Raw genomic sequence first — 21,794 nt, 5'->3', positions numbered from 1 at the left:
GTCAAGCAATCATGTGAATCTCCATAAGAGTGAAGAAGAGAAATTGGAGTAAGCAAAGTGAAAGTTGCACAAGTCGATGATGGAGAGGTGATGTCTGAGAGAAATGAGCCGGTTTGCTTTGTAGCAAGATAAAGGCAACAGCATGTAATCAACCCAATGACCCCGGCTCCGAGTTTCCCAGCACAGTATGCTACAAGACATAATTCATTTCCATAAGATTGCAACAACACAGCTTACATTTTACCATCTTATTCATCCACAGTTAAATTAATCCAGCAAACCCAACATGGAGCTGGTACAAAAAAATTGTTCAAAAAACAACAAATGGTTCTACCGTGTAATGGCTTGGCAAGCATTGCCTCGTTCCATGATCCAAAAACAACAATAACCACAACAGCCAAGAAAGGCCATGCCAGGGTGCGACCCTGAGGAGACAAAATTAAAATAAAATAAATATCATGACTCAAATAATGAACGTTCTTTTGTGCTGGCTGGAGTTATAAGGGGAAAATAAATAAAAATAAACATCTAAATGGCCAACGTATTTCACATTTATTTACGTTTTTTTAGTAAGCGGACGTAAACAATCCATTACCTCTCTTGTATACAAAACAAAACAATTATTCTTCTTTGTTAAACTACATGTTAAGTTTTATGCTCTATATCAACATCTACCTTATTCAATGTCAAATCGAGATTATTTCTCGATTAAGACAAAAAAAATAAAAATTAACAATATTCATAATTTTGTTTGATTATACTTAAAAAATCACCAGCCTTACTGATAATAACAAAAAAGCAACCGGTAAGGATTTGAAACATACAAACACAGTTGTATATCACACCAAAACTAACAATTCACTCATGCAATATCATGATTTAATGTGTAGTGTTAAATCTATACTATTTAGTTGTTTATCATGTCCTTTGATTTAGAATTACCAATTTACTAATGCTTTGTGCCATTCAATTTGTTACTGTTGTAACACTGCAGACTTTCCCTCTGTGGGATAGATAAAGGATTATCTTATCTCAACCAGCAGATCACTTTGACACAAGAACACAAAAGGGGAAAACAAAGTATATTTAAAAAAAATAACTCTTTATAAACCCAAAGCTAATTAATTTCTGCTGCTGCTATGCATCATATCTGCTCTCCGCAATGTCTTAAAACATATTTTGGAAGCAATTTTTTTTAATCTATTTTGATCAATTTAGTTTTATCAATTTGGAATGCTTTGCAATAAAATCTATTAACAACGCACAAACTATAGTTAAAAAAAACCTCACCATACTCCTAACCTTACCAAAGTCACATTTAATGAACCAAAGACACCTTCCAGCAACTTAAAACCTGGCTCAACTCACCACAACACTATTATCAACATCACAATCTAAACACAATCCACCAGTTCAAAACGTGCAATATCTATGCATACTACCGCAGCATTGACCTTTGTTGTACACCATTTGACTACTAGTTAAATCATTCAGTTCTAATATCCTGCGAAAATAACTTTTACACGCACTCCTCTCCAAGTTTCATCCTAAACAAAGAATCCCAAATGCATCATAGGCAAACTTTCCCACTTTCATTGTCATTGTCTTTCATATCTCAACTTCCCTAATCCTTTCAGTCTGTCATAACCTTTACAGCTCTCTCTCGCCTTGTTACATATACAAAAAAAATAGATATCTTTTTTTTTCCCCAAATTAATTTAAAACCTTACGGTATCCTTTCTAGCAATCCTACCAGATATTTTAGATTATAATGATACTTTTAGACCAAGGACTCATGTGTGAAACTGGTTTGACATGTTATGTACAGCACACATACCACGCTTATCTTGCGTTCATACATTCGCTTGTTTAATTGAGATTTTTATCAGCCAGGAGGCTTAACAAAGCCAAAGAAACTGATAGAATCTCTCCGAACTCATCTCATCGATACATGCTCCAGAGTGATCAATCGGCCAGACACCAATTTGATCACAATTTATCTGATTTATTTAAAACGTACTGAAACTAGTTAGAAAGGAAGTCGCAGAGCTGGATTATCAATACCTCCAAAATAAAATAATAAAAAATAGTAAAAACAATAAACAAAGCAATAATTACAAATATAATATTAACAATTATTATTATTGTATTTGTTTTTATTTTTATTCCCTTTTTTATAATCAATTTTACTCTAGTTATAACTTAATTGTATTGTATTCCTACAACACCAAAAGTTTCTTACCTTCCCTCAATGCTTCTGCTAGGAGGAATCAACAATACTCTATAATATTATTCTATAATTTTATTCATTAATGTCAAGTTATTACTGAAAAAAAAATATACATAAAAAAAAGATAAACAAAAACCCACGATCCTCTTGATCGATACAATATTGGCCACTTCCACGGTCCTCCAGACCGATATATCCACTACCCCTTCCTAGTTGCGCTGCACGCAAACAAGCCATATGTCTATGTGAGGGGGGGATTTCTGAGTTAACAAAGAAGATTACCCAGAGCCATTTACTACACAATAGCTTTTCCTTCGATCTTCTCTGATCGGTACAATATCTCAGTTAGTCCTCACCTTCATTTTTTCAAGATCTCGTGTTGTTCCTTCTGGATCTGCCAGTCATGTCCAGACAACTCCTTCTTGGATGTCTTCACAGTTGATTCCTGCCTGCCATTGTGCACACAACCTGGTCATGAAGAGGTCCAACAGAGCCAAGCAGAGATCCTGCCGATTATGCCAAAACCGTGGAAGAAATTCTTCTGCAATGATGGGTGAGGTTAATCTGCCTGCTACAAGAAAACAAAAACTGAGAATATTCAAGATTATTTATCCTGCAGAATAAATAGAAAGGTTCAGTTTTCTCCAAAGCAGTGTTCTGACCAGTCTGATATGATTTCTGAAGACCGTGGGTTTTATACAGAAATAGAGGGTGTGGCTTGGGTCATAAATGATTTATTTAAGTCTGTGTCCCTGAACTGTCTCCCTGGATGCCAACCTCAAACAGTTACATTTACAGGAACGTGTAAATGACTTGGCAGACGTGAATAACAATCCCTTACAATGCACCTCCAGGCTCCCCTGTGGTCATTCTTCATCTCCATACAGGGTAAACAGGATGAAATGTGATCTGGTTCTTCCATGTTAGAATTGACATTGTAGGTGGAAAGAACATTTCTCTTTACAAAAAGTTGGCGGGTTCCTGGGAAAAAAGAAAACTCCCCCTCTGGAGGTAGAGGCCTTTGTCTTCATTCAAAATAAATGATCGTAAAAAATTTTCTCTCACAGATGCTATTTTATTTTGTGTTTTAATAATTACTTGGATTTAAAAAAAAAAATCTCAGAACATCTCTCCTCCTCTCATGATTGGTCAGCAGTGTCCAGTAAACCTCTGCTATCATTTATTGTAAAGACAGCTCATCACAGTTTGAAAAGTGTGTGTGTGTGTGTGTGTGTGTGTGTGTGTGTGTGTGTGTGTGTGTGTGTGTGTGTGTGTGTGTGTGTGTGTGTGTGTGTGTGTGTGAGGCAGAGAAGTAGGTCACCATCACTCAAAATATCTTCATTCTTTCCCGTCCAGGTCAGACATTACCTGGCAGTTCAACCCACCCCAGCGTTCCTCCTTCCCAACTCCCTATGATGTCGATGTGAGTCAGTGGAGCTATTCACAGCAGCAGAAGATTTGGATCAAGACAGAACTGGAATCTTTGGGTCTATGGCCAGGCTCTGCACCTGTGAAAAACCCCATGAAGATGGTATCATTGTGGCATTTCCCTCCTGAGCCAGAGTTGATTGACAACGTCGCGGATCTTCCATCGCCAACATACTCTCAACTCCATCCATTTTTCATCTGGAACCTGGATAATGACAAGATAATGGGCAGGCTGAAGAACAAATTCAATCTTCCATCTATTGAAGGATGTTAACAGCCACAGGTGGCCACTGCAGGTGTCAGGAGACCTTGTGTAATTGTTGGCCTCACTGGACAGAACTACTGGTTATCATCAGGGCTGTGCTGTAGGATCTGCATGAAGAGGTAGTTTGCCAACAACCCACACTGGAAAAGCTCCCCAAGAAGTTCACAAACCTGTTGCCAGCAACTCTGAACTACAAAAAGGCTATCTGTAGGTCAGTGATGGATGAGCTTAGGCGCACAGGAAATTCAACCATATAGCCTATCGGGTCATGGAGATGAAGCACCTCAAGTATGAACGTGCCAACCTGTCCTACCTCCTCAGCTGCCAAAACATCATGGATGCTGAGTCAGGAATGTATGGCCAGAGAACCCTCACCGGGTTCATTAGACAGTAGACTAAACCAGCGCCATTCAGAGAGTATGAGGATTCAGATGGCTGGAACTCTGGCCTCTGAACTCTGGAGTCTCTGTGTTTGCATACTACCTGACTCATTGCCTCCTGTATGAGTACCAGTGCCAGGAGGGTGTGATTAAGAAGCTCCTGCAGGGCACCTTTAGGGAGGCCCTCTGCTCAGACGACACCTGTAAAGTTGCAAGGAAGGTCACCTTTACATCCAGGACCATTTCATCCGACACCATCATGAATGAAAACTGATCCTTGGGTGGGTGATGGTGCAGTCTGAGACAGAAGTGCTTGGAGCCCATGTGCCAGGGGTTAGTGAACTGCTACAGGATGACAGAGATGGAAAATGAACATTGTCAGTGGGTAGACAGGTAAGAAATGACTTTAATATTTTCTACTATGAATTTTTTTCTACAATTATTGAACAGCATTGAAATCATATGAATGACTATGATATGACAGCAGCATCATTCATGAGTTTTTTTTATTTTGTTTTGTATTTCAGAGACTGCTGTGAGGCCTTTAGGATGGCAGGTGAGGTGAGGGGGCTAACGTTCCTGTCTGGATCCCCATCAGAGGTACATCTCAGCAAGAGGGCTACCACTTCCTACAGGCTCAGTGGGTCAATGGAACGCAGGTTTCATCAGAGCTGTTTCAAGCCCAGGGGATTACAGCGTTCGCTCGCTGGAACTATCCACATCTGGTAGGCCTAAAGCATCCAGGTGTTCGGCTTCCAGCTGTATTTGAACTTGTTCTGATTGCAGATATCAATGCAGTCTCCAAACGGGTGTTAGGGGATAAGACGTATCCTGACCTTCATCTTTCCAGCAGAGAGAGAGAGGTTTGGTATGGATTATGTGGAGGCTGTTTGCTGTCCCGTTCCACTCGCCTGGGAAAAGCACAGGAGCAAGAAAGAGTCCATGCCAGGAAATTCACCTCCACAGAGCAGCCTTCAGCCCTCACGCCCAGTTCAGTCACCCTCCCCTCCACACAAGCTGTACCAATTTCCTGCATTTCCCCCTGCTATTAAAGCAAATGACTACAAGTAGTGATTCTGAGCCTCTCACAGAGCCAGGTAAACACATTATTATAATAGCAACATGAAAAATTGTCAATTGTTAGTATCAACAGTATATTTTTCACATAAAGGAAATAATAAATTTTTTGTCTTACATCTCATGTTCCTCTTCGAGAAACCACTTGGACACCACCTCTGTCCCTGCAGGCTTCACCATGCGGGGCTCGCACTAAACAAGTGAAGACTGGTGGGAGGGTATTTGTCCTAGACCACAAGCGTTGGATACCCCTATTAAGGAGAAAATGGAATCCTGCTAAAAAAACATTGTGGACAGAGAACATGCTGAAGCTTGTGGACCAGGGGAATGCTGATATGGTTCATAACTCCGCAACCGACCCAAACAGTATGCTCCACCCAACAACAATGTTTCACATTGCGTAGTTTGTGAAGTCCATGGCCAAGCCACTGAACACCAGCTCTATATTGAACACCGGCCCAGAGACGCTCCAGGTGAGATAGTAGTTATGGCACACTTTAGCAGAGGAGAGTGAGACAAGTGTGTGCCTTTTGTTTCAATGCCACCAGCTGTAGTAAATCCACCTTAACCTGCTGCACCTTTAACTGAGGACTTTATCAAAAGGATTATGCAAGGCATCAAAACAAAAGCATTGATGTAGGAAACAAACAAAGTCATGCCCTTCCTGTGGTCAGCCAAAGTCCAGGTACCCAAACAATGTCTCCTCCATCCACTTTTTCTACCAGCAAGGCCCTGTCCGTTATTTATATTGTTCCACGAAGGTTTTTAAAGCCTATGGTCCTGACGGCCTTACAAACTCCAAAATGCCCTTTCAAGACTTTATGGAGGCTTAGTTCTTCCAACAGAAACTGGAGCACAAAAAGAAGAGGGCAGAGGAAATAGGGCAACAATTGAGTAAAAGGCCCGACTACCAGCACAAAGGGAGGATATGCCGTTTCTGTCACATGGAACTGAAGCAGGGAGCAAACCGTCCTAATGTGCACACAGGCTTCCCTGGTGTAGCAGAGAAGTGCATTTACCTCCCAGCTAAAGGTCTTCTCCTTGTACAAAGATCAGGTTATGGAAAATGAGATGCACTGGAAGGGCTTCAAGCAGTCTGTATTTTATAAGATAGATGGGAGGTTGAAAATGAGAAATCATGGGTGTGTAAATTGTAAAAAAAAAAATTCATCAGCTTTGGAAAAGGGGACACGAGAAAGTAAAAACCAAAGGCTACCATGGCCATGTCTGTAGTGTTTTTTAATAGTGTTTTAACCATGGGACCATTCGCGTTAAAGGCCAAGGTGATAATAGCTACACTACTGAAACACATTGTGTCAACTCAATTTTGTTTTGCCTGCTCAGTGACGTAGTGCTATGGAACCAATGTAATGCGTATATGCCAAAATGTAAATACACTGGAAACAACAAGAGGCAGTTTGTGTGGTGTAGCGATTATCACGTTCACTTTACACTCAAAAGGTCCTCACTTCGAAACTGGGCAGAAACAGTAGATGTTAGCTCATTACAGGAGATTTGTATCTTCATCAAATCTGAAGCAATTCAATAACTTATGGCAATGTCTTTTTTTGACACAACAATCTCAACATAGCAATAACTAAGTCAAGACTTGAACAAAACGTAAAAAAAGCAATGACAAAGACTGTGCTTCAAACTTGACAAAAGCCTAGTTGCTGAGTTTTGAAATATATATTTTTTTTCAGCAATAGAACGAGGGAGACTTGATAGTTAAAAACAGCTCCCTGGTTCCAGCTGCATAAAAATTAAGAAGGAGGATACTCAACATAAAAGTGTGTTTCTGCCCTTTTTCAAACAGGGGATCTCTAACATCCGTAACAAACAGGATTACCACTTCACTGGAGAAACAGACATCCCTTCTAAAACCAGTGACGTGCAGTGAGGGTTGGGGTTGGGGAGGCACTGACTCACAAGTCAGATTTACAAACATACAGTTGGATCGGCCTCCTCATCGTTACCACGAAAGGCCAGCTCCTGTCTTTCAAAATCTCACGATTTTCCTTTACCTTGGCATTGTGGAGGCTGATATTAAGTCTTCGTTGTTCATTCAGAGCCAGATCAATGCGCGAAGTTCCAAAGGTTTTTAAAGAAATCTGATTTTGAATGTGAGCAGTTGATCGTTCATGTTTGTCAAGGCTTCTTGGCAAGTTTTTCAAGTCACAAAATCCCGTATGGGTCCACACAGTCTCACTCGTTGAGAATAAAAGGCAGGGAAAGCAGAAAAGACGTTTTTTTATAGCACAGCCACAAAGCCAGTCTTTATGTGTATACCAATCCGTTTGAAAAGAACGAGTAGTTTCCGGTCTATTCCCGACTCCCGTCGTTTCCCGCCGAAAATCCTCCATTTTCAGGGCGAGAAATGACAGCTTGTCGCTAAGCTCTACAGCGTCGCACAGCACACTTCTTGTATTTACTTTTTGCACACGGGTTAGAGTTCACCGTGACCTGGCTGGTGGCAGGCTATCAGGCTGCTCACTATCGCCGCCTTCCTTGAGGCAGAGGAACTGCCTGCCTCAAGGCAAGCATTTTCCCTGTGGATTCATGTCATATCAATAAGATGTAAATATCACACACATACGTGAAATACATTACTGAACACCATGGAAAAGAAGACGTATACTTTTATTACATAAAAGTGTCCTCAACCATCATATTGGAAACATACACAGAAATGGGAACAAGCACGCGCCACTCAATCCAGTTTGTGAGTGATTGCGCAAACTGTAGGGAGGCTCGGCTGTCCATGCCTCACCTCTCGTCTCCGACAGAGACTCCGTTTATTTAAGCAGGAAATACAGAATTTTCTGGGATTTTTACTATAAAAATGGTCAAAATACATTAAGAACCACACCAAAATCATAGTCCAGAGGACACATATTAATTACATTTACATTTAGTCATTTATCAGACGCTTTTATCCAAAGCGACTTACAATTGTTCAAACACCGACGGACGCAGCCATCAGGAGCAATTAGGGGTTAAGTGTCTTGCTCAAAGACACTACAGCATGCTAGCAGGAGGAGCCTGGGATCGAACCAGCAACCTTTAGATCACTAGACCACCAGCTCTAGCGCCTGAGCTACCGTCCCCATAATGCTTGTGTTATTTTATTATTTCGTTTCTTTTTCCTCTCATGATGACAGGGGAGGCACAGCCTCCCCTGCCTCCCCTGACTGCATGTCACTGTCTAAAACTAGTTTTTATTTTGCATGCTCAATAAGTAAGTGCTGTGGAACCAGGCCATAATACAAACACAATGGATGCAAGGCCTACAGTTTCTGTAGGTGTAGTTATCACATTCGCTCCAGAAGCAAAAAGCCCCCAGTTTGAACAGCATGACTGCTTTGTTGAGAATGCCACTGTCATGCAAATGCAAAGCAGACATTTAGGATGACATCTACTTAAAGGGCTTGTCAGAAGTGGGATTTGAACCCACGCCTCCGTTGGAGACTGCGACCTGAACGCAGCGCCTTAGACCGCTCGGCCATCCTGACAGTGAAGTGCTCAAATAAAGTGCAATCCATCCAAAACAAAAAAAGTTGGAAGTGGCATTCTACAAAACTTATTGTAATTAACAGGACAAACACCGAAGAGAAAGTGAAATCCCATCAGTGTTTGGCCTCCTTTCAAATTTGTGTTTCTCATTTCCAGCTCTTTCAGCGACTGCCAATACTTCCAGGACAGCCAAGATCCACAAAAGTAAATGTTTTTTTGTTCGTGGCGTCTTCTTGCACTCACTTTTGGTTTGGTTAGGGCCAGTAGAAGTTATCTTGATGACGTTCTCCGCTTCGTCCGACGACTGGACAATTGAAATAGGATGCTAAAGACCATGCACGTGCCAGGCCACGTCTTCAGCAGCTCTCCATTCCCATATTACCCACTCTATGTTATTCATGTAAAGGGTAGAGATAAAGATTTATCTATAGATTATATAGATTTTGTGTCCATCAGTTTCCAATGAATAGGGCATTGATGTTCTGACTTGAAGGTTTTTGACCCCATTTTTGTGAATGTAGCTATCCGGATTTTAAGTCTGATTTGAAAGAGAGGCTGTATTTCTGGATTGTCTTCAACTACAGAAGTGGACAACGTCATGTGTCAGGCAAATATGATTCTGAAGAGGCCTTCAATTGCATGTTCCTTGGGGTGTGTATATTTTTTCCTCAGAAATGTTAGTACTGTTATACTTTCATAATATCCCTTTTGTGATGCAACGATCTTGAAAAATCCAGATCAGAGACATGTCTTCTGTGCTGATGGATCATCCGTGCAATACAGAGACAGTAGAGGGCCTTTCAATTCTAAAACCAATATTTCTTGACTTTATGTAATGATTTGCTTTGCAAGGAAGGCTTTGCTATTTTTGAAAATGTTATCGCCACAATAACAATTATATTGTGACTTGTATTTCAAGATGAATATCTTCTGGTTTGGGGCAACTTATAATTGATTAACATCCCATAGCTTATTATTTTTAAGACTGTGTTGTGAAAATGTGTGTATCAAATGTGAAACACAAGATATATAAGATAATGTATCTGTAAATCCCTCAATGGCGATTGTATTGCATTTCATGGTGCAATGTGCATTATGTCTACCAAAATGCTAAATACATTGTTTTGATTAATTCACAAATTAAAGCTCTGCACAGGCAATCATTTCTCACCGTTTTCCTTGCTACAACGGCCAATACTTCCAGGACAGCCAAGATCCAAAAAAGTCCAGTATCAGTACCTATTTATCAGGGTTATGTTAGGGTTTTCTATTAACTGTGTGCATTGGTTGTTCAGTGGAAGAATTCTCGCCTGCCACGCGTGAGGCTCGGGTTCGGTTCCCGGCCAATGCAGTGATCTGTCGTAGACTGTGCCTAGAAAAAATGACGTTATGCAACTTTGTGACAGCTGACAGTGAGGTAAGATGGGGTAGATGTTACCCGGAGCTAGTGCATAAATGCTTGTTCGAAGTAAGCATTTAAGACAGACATCTGCCGAAAGAGCTTGTCAGATGTTCAATTTCAACCCTTGCCTCCATCGGGGACTGCCACCTGAACTCAGCGCCGTAAACCGCTTCACGAAGGCAGAATCCATCCACAACAGTAACAAGCAGATGTGGCATTCTACACTTCACTTTGTCATTTTCTGGACGGCTAACTAAGAAGATGTAGAAATCCCTGAAGTGTTTGGCCTTCTTACAAATTTGTCTTTCTTGATTTTTAGCTCTTGTTGCAACGGCCAATACTTCCAGGACAGCCAAGGTCCAAAAAAGTAGATGTCTTCCTGTTCATGGCGTCTTCTTGCATTCAGGTTTGATTTGTGCATACTACAACCAAAATTGTCAGAATGTACAAAATTCGTGCAGTTTTGACTAGTGGATCCCAAAAAGCCAAAAAGCAATGGGTTAGGGTAAAGGTTCAGTTAGGTTTAGTGTAAAAGTTAAATTGTCTTTGTTGGTGGATGGACTAATCATTACAGAGTAAATCAGAGAAATATATTTTATGTTAATAAAGTGTTTAATCTTGTACAAGAGGAGCAGTTTCAGTGTAGCAACACAACAGAATGCCACTAGGAGTGGCCAAACTGACGAGTCGTTAAGATGTTGGTCAGCAGACGTCGCGAAACGGCTTCTCTGATGGGGCAATTATGTTGAGACAGATCATCTGTTGAAGTTCCCTTTATTTGATGGTCGAGACATGTTGCCTTTCTCCTCTTCACATTATGGCACATAAAGTGACTAGTTCATGTCTTTTTTAAGACATGCACTCTATTTAGCCTTAACAAGAAAAGTAAAGTACACATACCTTGTAGAAAAGTGAAAAGCACATCAAAACATAGAAAAATAAAATTCGTATCACATTCCCCCCTGTTTATGCTTTTTTCAAGCATAACATTTTATATTTTATATTTTATATTTCATATGGAGTGTGCGAGCAAAAACACTGCCGGGCAGTACAATTATACAGTTTCCTAAACTCAATATCCATTCAGACAGGGATATTCTCTCACGGTCCCTCTGCCTAGGCGACCACCCACTGGTACTCCATATCCTAATGGGGTATACAAAAAACAGTCATCAGTGTGAAATTGAATCAACTCTTTGAGAACATTAATAATACAATTCTTAATCTCTGTGTAATAAGAGGGAAGAAGGTACAAAATAAAAAATAAAAAGGTGTCCAACACAGACTGGTTGTCCCATCAGATCACACATACCTTGTACAAAAGTTCATGTAAAAAGTACATCAAAACATAGACGTGTACATTTTTTATAACACTACTCTGTTGAAACATCATGTCCCCAGCAGGTGTAGAGACCTCATCACTGATTACTACAACAACTTCAGGATAAAGGTCTCTTCAGGAGCAACTACATCGAGGTGGCACAAGGTGGAGAGTGGCATCATCACAGGGTGCACTATCTCTGTGACACTGTTCTCCTTAGCCATGAATATGCTCACCAAGTCAGCTGAGCCAGAGTGCAGAGGGCCCCTCCTTGGAGGAGAAATGCAAGGTGATGAGAGCCAGAGAAGTGGTGCAGTACAGGGACTGAAGTGATCTGAAGGTGGCCAAAGCTGGAATCCAAGTGAGGACTGGCAGGAAGTGGAGGATGCTGTGTCACAGAAGGAGACAAGACGAAACAACAGGGAGCATGATGGGACACAGTTGAGAGGAAGGTGACCTGGACTGAGATCTGGAGAGCAAAGCCTCACCGCATCAGATTCCTTATCCAGGCAGTTTACAAGGTGCTCCCAAGCCTGTCTAACCTGCACACATGGGGCATAGCAGAGACACCAGCATGCCCATTGTGTTCCAAGTGAGGAACCCTTGAGCACATCCTCAGCTGCTGCATTACGGTACCACTGGAGGAATGATAAACGTTAAGATTTAGCAGCCGCTTTTAGCCAAAGCGACTTACAACTATTCAAACACAGACGGACGCGGCCATCATGAACAATTAGAGGGTTAGTGTCTTGCTATAGGACACTACAGCATGCTGGGATTGAACCAGCAACCTTTAGATTCCTAGACAACCAACGCTACCCTCTGAGCTACCACCCCCTTAAGCATAAAGTCCTTAAGACCATCGCTGAAGCCGTCAGCACTGGACTTGAGTGGACAAAGCAGTTCCGTCCCTCCAAGAAAACCATTGCCTTTGTCAGAGCTAGGGAGCAGGCAACCCCTGCCAGAAGAACACCTGCAGGCATCCAGACCTACGCAAGAGGCTGGCAGCCGGCCACCTCATCCAGGTGGCCGGCTGGGTCTCCTGGATGAGGGTGTATGATTTTGAAAGGCCCGAAACACCCACTGATTCCAGGAACATCACTGATGATGTGTCCAGAGGCATCAGCAGATGTATTTACACAGCGATAGATAGATATAAAGAAATGTATGATTATTGAAAAGGCAATTGTCATCATCTAACATGAAAGTATATTAAATGTGACATCAAGGTTTCCACTTATTGTGCTCAACATGGAATTTTGACTGTGATAAGCTGAGCATTTCCTTCTCCAAATCCGGGTCATCCTCCATCACTGTAAGACAACATAATATAGATTTTTAATAATGGTCCATGGTGAAAATAATGTAATTCAAAGAGTAATGCAAAACTTAATGCACATTATGAGAAAATGTCACAAATTACTTTGAATGACTAACGTAAGGGGTCAGCAGAGGTCAGACGCTGGTGTAGAGAGAGACCTGTTTTCTCTCAACAGATACTCCTGCAGACACTGCATCTTTGTACCTGAAGCACACCTTTTCCCCATGATGAATGCTGCATACCCATCAGCCCTCCTGTCCCACACTTCCTTCCTCGTGTCCTTCGCTCTGACACCAAAGCCAAAAAGGTTTTTTTCTTCTGACACAGGTGGTGGAGCACTGGACCTCTCAGCCTCATATTTAAGAAGAGACCTTATCTCCTTGAAACTAAGTGCATACTGCTGAAATAAGATAAGACTGTCCTTGCTGGGCCCTTCAGCCATAAAGACTCCAGTGTCTCTTTCCTTCTGGGCACTCTTGATCAGGTACATTGTGTACCCTACATCATTTTCAAGAAGCCACCTGAAGGATTTGCCCTTATATTTCGAAAACTAGAGAATATACTCCCTGAGCACTTCACTCCGGTCAGTAAAGTCCCCTCCCTGTTGTAAACCACATTCCAGGCATTCTTTCTGACCACATCCTCTTTGACCGGTGCTGACCTGTCTTGTTTGGACAATTAGGATTAGGACGATTTTTTTCTTTTCTTCTCTGAGGGATCCCGCTGCAGAAAGCCCAAGGGCCCCGTTTGGAAGAGCACTTTCACCTTCCCCAGGAAGATAATAAGTTGTTTTTGCGACATGTTGATCACTTCTGTACAAATAACAACAACAACAAATGATACAACGACTATGCCCAGCAAAAAAGAGAAGTCATTCAACTTTGTGACATGTAACAACGTCAGATGCTAAAGTAAGATGTGGTAGTTAGTACAGGGAGCCAGTAAGGTCCAAGTTAACTGCATGACTGCTTTGTTGAAAATGCCACTGTTGCGTGAATGCTGGCGCAAAGTAGACATTTAGGAGGACATATACTTAAGTATCAGGTATCTGCCCTGTGTGTCTTTCTCAACGTTATCCACACGCAAAGGGACATTTTTTACAATAAACGATGAATAGAAGATCTGCCATTGACGTGGCAGTTTGGCATGTTCAGCATCTGTGAGATGTGTCTCCTGTAAGTACCTTTTTATGTTTGGACAGTTTATTGATGTCATTAGTTTTCCATGTCAAATACCTAAGCGCTACAGTTGTCATTTCACGTATCTATCTTTCCCAAAAGGTAATATAAGATCCAATGAAACCAGTTAGGATATTTAGCCCAGGCCACTGTTTTATCTGAGCCATTCATTTGTATGTCCTGTACCATAGTTGAAGGCAAATATAAAAGTAGAAAGAAAAGAAATAAGAAACAAACAAAAAAAACGAAAAAACAAACAAAGAAAAAGGTCAAAGCAAACCCTACATGCCCCCCATTGACCCCACATCCTCCCCAACTGAGGAAGTGCAAAAACCTTAGTCTTATTGACCCTTTTTTTGTTGCAGCTGTAACCCAACATTATTATACATTATTAACTGGTACCAATCCTCCTTAAAGCTGAAATAGTCTATTAGCCTAATCCACTTGTCATTTAGCCAAGTTTAAAACAAAAATGGACATTCAGTTGATGCGAAAACACAATTTAAACGTTTTACGAAGTCGTACAATTCCCTTTAATAACACCTGGGGAGGCTATTCGGGCAACTCTCCCGGTGTGAGAAACCTTGAACATCATAACCAGAGAAAGTAAATTAAAAACCTGGCGCGTCCACGTATGCTGCCCACTGCTCCTGGCTGTGCCCCCGGAGGAAGGACGAGCCAGGATCGGTCAAATGCAGAGGATCCATTTCACCGGCCACCATCAAAGCATGTGCGTGTGTGTGCAAGCGTGTGGTGTGTTGCGTGATGAATAAAGACTATTTCTTCCTTCTTCTTCTAAAAACATAATTGATTTTAGAGAGCCCCGCAAGGCCCACATGGAAATCTAGGCGGCTGACGAATGAGTTGGAGTCTGCTTACTTGATGCAGAGAGCTCATGAGTGTAAACAGCAGGAACAGCTCCGGCAGGAAGTAGACCAACCGAAGAATGGTGAAATTGTTTAGCTGTGCAAGGTGCTCAATAATCGCCTAGACTAGGAGATGAGAGCCCTTCGAGGGAGGGTGCATTCCCTTAATACTGAGAAGCTCCATGCAAGAGAGGGTGGTATCTCTGCAGGACGACGTGGATTGGCTGGAGCTTGCACTCCAACTGCAGCAGCAAGATGGTAAACAGCAGCTCCTAACTCTATAGGCACAGGCAGACCAGGCCCACGAGATTGCTAAATGTCATGCATCTGAGTTGGCCCAGACTAACCAGACTGCAGGATTTTAAATGAAAAGATAATTTCTCAGACAGACTGCCTCGCAAACATAGAGAAAGCAGAGGTAACACTGCAGAAGGAGGTGCAGAGACTGGAGTCTGCCCTCCAAGAGCAGAGAGAACAGATTAAAAATCAGCTCCTTGCTCTCCGGATCCAGGCTGGCCAGGCCAAAGAGCTGGCTGAATCTCCTCAGTCTGAGCTGGTCCAGAGGAACCACACATGCAGGTTATTAAACAAGGAGCTTATTACTCAGATAGGCTGCCCTGCAAAGAAGGGCAGGTCTGCCATCCAGCTTGGAATGGGCGATACCAACATTTTTCCTTTTGATACCATTGGTAAAGTACCTATATGGTACTTTTTCATCAATACCGATACCGATACTTTTTGCACCTTAAAGGGAAATCACATGATTGCACAGTGTTCATTCATAACTTTATTACAAGGGCAATACGAAATATAAATAAAACTCATTTACATAAACACTTGAAAGAAATGCTTATAAAATGATAATGAAATAGATCAATGAGTTAATTAAATAAAAGTGAGATGAAAATAAATATTTTTTAATAATAATAAAATAATATAAATAATATATAAATAATTAGACTTCATATTAATACAAGACTTCATATTAATACAAAATTAATTACATTTCTTAAATTGAAACATCAAAACACATCATCATCACCAACATTAGCATCATCATCATCATCATCATCCTCAACATCAGCAGCAACATCATCATTAACAACAAAATGCAAAATGATAATTTCACTCGTTTTAATTACACTGAAAGAGAATTCAGACGTTGACCTCATTCTGACTTCTCATCATCCCTTGTGTGAATTATGAACGGCACTTGAATTATGAATTATAAACAAAACAACACTATTTAGAACAAATTACAAAAAGGGAAATCCAAATGTGATAACAATTTAATCATCATGCAGCAAAATGTAAAAATGCAGTTTATTTACCAATCTATTTAGATATTTTGTTCTCAGCAAAGATATTTTATTCATCTAAATATTATAATTTATAGCCTGATATATACAGAATTTTTACTTCCATTAATAACATTCTAGAAACAAAACTGTTTGTGAATATTTTATGATACATACAGTACAAGTATATGAACCTTTACGTTTGTCAACTAAATGAAAGAGTGGTGAAGATGACCTCATCCAAGATTCACGTAGCTCAGTTGCATATTTGGGGTAGTTTAATTAAAAAATGGTTCATTCAATTTTTATCACTTATAACACATTAACTGTCACCTGTACCTGGATATTCTTTGCCTTTCATGAAACTCTCCTGCGATGTCTTCTGATGGACAGCAAGTCGTGCAGGGGACTTTGAGGCTTGCTGGTTGTCTTCAGGGCGATGTTCAGCCTCTTTAAAAATGTCAGGGTGCGTTGTCATTAATTGCTTAAGGAGGTTTGGAGTTTCTTGATGAATTTTTTGTGTTGATGAAGAAGGAGTGACCGCTGACGCTGACTTGAGTAAAATAATAGATTAATTACAAAAGAACAGCATCAGACCAGACTTGCCTAGGACGTCCAGAAGAGAACCAAGCCCGATGGATTCTCTGCCAAATAAAACTCGGGCGGGCTCTTTTATGCCCAAAGACAACATTTAACATTTGGTTCCCCTACATAGGTCACAGGTCATATTTCACCTTCCTTATCACCGGGACCCCTGGTTATGTGCCCTCTCTCTCAGGACCCGGGGGGGTGGTAGCTCAGGCGGTAGAGCTGGTGGTCTAGTGATCTAAAAAGTTGCTGGTTCGATCCCAGGCTCCTCCTGCTAGCATGCTGTAGTGTCCTTGAGAAAGACACTTAACCCCTAATTGCTCCTGATGGCTGCGTCCGTCGGTGATTGAACAATTGTAAGTCGCTTTGGATAAAAGCGTCTGCTAAATGTAATGTAATGTAATGTAATGTAATGGGACCCCTGGCACCGTCTCTTAGTAATTATCTTATACAATGAGGCTGTCTGGGACGCCACACATTCCAAGACACCTCATATTTCCCCCCTTCGAGACTACACAAAGTCTCGACAGAGATAAGAATCACTGAACTTACGACAATAATTGGCTTAATAGAATTCACATACTAACAAACAAATGATTACAATGATTATAATATACCCTTCTGAACATGCTTAGTCGCAGCAATACAATACATTTGTGGAGTGTAAGAGCGAAAAACCCATCTGGCAGCTTCCTTTCTTAGTTCTTTCAACAAACAATCAAGACAGGAAAATTCTCTCACAGTTCCTCTGCCCCAGGCAACCACCTATTGGACTCCAAATCAATTAACCGCAAAGAAGGGTTTAGAAAACTGTACAGGCTGGTCGACCCATCAGACCCTCCAATGAACTTGTCCCTGCCTATCATCAATGTCCCTCCAAACCCCGCAAAAAAAAGAAAACACCTGAGGTCCCAATATATCCATTACACCCTCTTACAGAAAACTTCAAAGAAAACAATATTAAATCAAAGTAATATGTCTTGCTAAAAATATCACTGAAGAGTACAGACTTTTCATCAATAATACAGGTTACATTGTTATAAACAATCTCCAATATTATCAAAACCTGCATAACACATATGTATGTATTAAACTGTTGCTTTTTAACACCATCAACTCTTAATGATATTTCACTCGACACTCCTGATCATGATATCCTCATTCAAGATTCAAGATTCAAGATTCAAGATTTTTATTCGTCACGTACATATACATACTTTCATACATATATGCAGTGAAATGTAATGCAACGCACCCGGTGATAACACACAATATGTCCTAGGAAAAATTTCTAATAGCCCAACTAACTGACTCCTAAAACGTAATACAGTAAGTCGAATACCTATAGAATAAAATAAAAATATATAGAATAAAATAAAATACAAAAAAATACAATTAAATAGATAGAGGGAATATGCTTATGTATATGGAATAGGCAATTATGTATATACAGATATGTGATTTAAAGGGTATTCAGGGTCCGTCGTCCATTTTCATCCTCCATTTTTGAATGTCCATGTTTGAGTGTTCTAGTCCATGAGGCTGTTAGGATCTCTGGACACAGCCACCCTCAGACTGGTCCTGAAAGAAAAATTCACCAGCCAGTATCTTGCACACACATCAAATACAGTATAATAATGTCACTTTTGCATTATACCTTAACATTATTCCAATATATGACTAACATTTTCCTTTTCCCCCCTTTGTCCATGCATTTTCTCAGACAAAAATAGACTTGAGTATATGATATTAGCTCCTCACTACACACCACTACCCAATTCAGACCTGAATGCTGACAGATTTTAACAATGCTATTTTTCAGCACTCCATTCATTTTTTTCACAAACACCTTGGCTTTGCAGATGATAAACATCTCCTAGAGGTTGTTTAATTCCCATTTTTTGCAGAATTTATTTTACTGTTTTATCCACAAACTCTTTCCCATTATCTGAAGATATGTGATCTTGACGTCCCCACCTGCTTATTACATCACAACACAAGAACTTGGCTTGGCAACTGACTGAGCATCTTTACCCTTGTTGGACATGCTTCAGTCCCCCGTGAAAATCTATCCACGTCCACTTACATGTATCTCTTACCTCCTACTGGTCTTACTATGTCAACAAAATCCACAACCAACTCACACATGGGACCTGTCGGAGTTGGAATGTGACCGGGTGGACTCTTCACACCCCTCCGAACATTGTTTTTAAGACCGATTGTACATCTGCCTATGACATAAGCAATTTGCTCAAGCAAGTACGGTGCCCTAAAACCATACTCTTTCGTGATTTTTCTTCTTATCTCCCACCTTGCAACATGGGCTAACCCATGTGCTTCCTGAATCATCAGACCTAGTAGGTTGCGGGTGCTACCATCAGTCCTTCATGATTTCTCTACAGACCAGTAGACTCTTGTCCTCGGTACAACCATAATTGTTTATCTATGGCGGACGCCACTTCTTGCATCGAGATTACATCTCTGAGCATAATTTTATCTTCCAAGTCCACTTCATGGGTGACCAGAAGAACCTTGCCTGCTTTGTTTGCTCCTGTAACTGCTTTAGCAGCCTCATCCGCTGCTTTGTTACCTTGAGTAACCCTTGACGTACGCAGCTTCTTCCATCATTTCTCCTATACTGTATGCTTCTGCTCAAATCCTTCAGCCACCATTAAAGTCATATGTGGCACACTTTTCTCAGTGTCACGCTCTTTATCAAGATAATCATCCGTATTTATCTATATAGCTGCTCCCTTACTTCCTCATTCCACCACCAAGAATCCTCTCCCTCTGGCTACTCCCGTTAGGGGGCACCGCAGTGCATTATCTATCTACAATTCTTTCTGTTCTGCTCATCTATAAACCTTCTCTTTGGCCTTCTTCTCCTCATTCTTCTTATCCACCAACTGTATTTTGTTGAGTTTTCTGAGAGTCTCCTGGTCCCGTTCCTTTGGGTCATGCTCCTTTTTCCTCCGCTTTAGCCAACATCTGTCTGACTGCGGGGTCGTATCCTCCAAAAGCTTCATCAGAGTCACTCACACTTCTCCTATTTCCAGGCTTCTGACTTGTTGCCTGCTCCCCAAACGGTTCCTTCTCTTGGTACTGTTGGAGCTCTGATACAGCTTTATCGTTGTTGTAGCCTTGCCCATCTCTATTTTTTGCTCATCCTCATCTTTGAAGAGATAGTTCCCCTCCGTTGTCATCACTGGGAGCTGGGGATAAACATCAGTGAACTTCACCTCCTTCTCATAAGGGGGGGGCTTCTTTACAGATGCTGTATGTAAGAAGGGTGCGGTAATCTGTAATCTCCATCAACTTTTCTGCTTCCTTTTCATTTTTCTTTATTTCTTATCGACTTTGTTCTCTTTTTTCTTTTGCAGCTTCAAACCATGTCGGTCCCTCCTTTACGAACAGCTGCAAAATGCCATGTTCTGTTTGTCTTTTCTCCGTGCGTCTCTTTCCTCTTTTTACTTTCTTTTGATTTACTAAATATGTGGACACAAGCACCTGCATTGTTTTAATGACATCCAGGTTAAGAGTCCCTTCAGCTGGCCACGGTTGTTCAATGTCAGGCAACCGCTTGCTCCATTTTCCTGATATTTTTGCATTATCTTTAATAAGGGAATTATTCATTCGCACTACATCAATAGCAGTGATTACTTTTGTAATTTTTGTATCCATTTGTTTTATTGTAAATCAAATTGATTTATTTAAAAAATATTTATAAAGCACTGTGTAATCACACTCAACCAAAAACAACTACATTTACCAACCCCAAAGGAGACCAATAGCTTTCCACTTATGAAGGCAACTTCACTTGTTCATGATCTGATAAATCTGATAATTCTCATTTATCTTAAATTATCAAAATGTCCATCAATGTTCATTCTCCAAACAGCCTCAATCAAGGAAAACCATACTCAGATAATGAAACCAATATTCACAGCCCTCAATTGTATTTAAATCAAATCAGTTTTTCCGCGTGTGATCAATCAAATCAATAATGCTCCATTAATTAGGGGGAAGCCTTGATTAGTCAGTCCGTTGCCAAGTCTCTTACTAACTTATTGCAAACACAATATAAGAAAAATAACTACTGTAATCCTATATGTGAAGAAAGACAAAACAACAACACAAGAGTTTAGTGTCTTAAGACACTAAACTGGCGAAAGTGGCGCCGCCCCTAGCGGTCGCCTGCGCCGGCGCTCCGGTTACTCTTTCACGTTTTAGTATTTTTTTCCTTTTTTTATCATAATGTACACCAAAAAAACATAGACAGTTACCTCATACGACCGCGATGCACTCATTGTTATAAAAATGTCCCTAAACGAACAACTTTGGGAGCTACAGATGGAGCGGGGGGCCACAAGACGCTTGTGGCAGGGGCTGCGGACTATTACGAATTACAAGAGCGGCTCCCCCCCAGCCACGAGTGTGGACGCCTCCCTAGCCAACCAACGTAACTCCTTTTATGCGCGGTTCGAGTCTGGCAGCAACACCGCTAGCTCGCCGGCTAATTGGAGTTACACCGCTGGGGATGAGCGCGCACTCTCAGTGTCCGTGCACGAGGTCAGGAGGGCTTTGATGCAGGTGAACACCAAGAAAGCTGCGGGCCCAGATGGCATATCTGGACGAGTACTGAAGACCTGTGCTAACCAGCTAGCTCCGGTGTTCACCACAATATTCAACATCTCCCTGGCTTAATCAGTGGTCCCATACTGTTTCAAGAGGTCCACCGTCGTTCCTGTCCCGAAGATCGCCTCTCCAACCTGCCTGAATGACTACCGTCCGGTGGCCCTCGACTCGGTGGTCATGGAGTGTTTCGAGAGGCTGATCAAGGATTACATCTGTGCCTCCCTTCCCCGCACCTTGGACCTGTTGCAGTTCGCGTACCGGCAAAACAGATCCACGAATGACGCGGTCTCCC

Source organism: Zeus faber (assembly GCF_960531495.2).
Source record: "Zeus faber genome assembly, contig: SCAFFOLD_30, whole genome shotgun sequence".
NCBI lineage: Eukaryota > Metazoa > Chordata > Actinopteri > Zeiformes > Zeidae > Zeus > Zeus faber.
Note: the sequence above shows the minus strand (reverse complement) of the source record.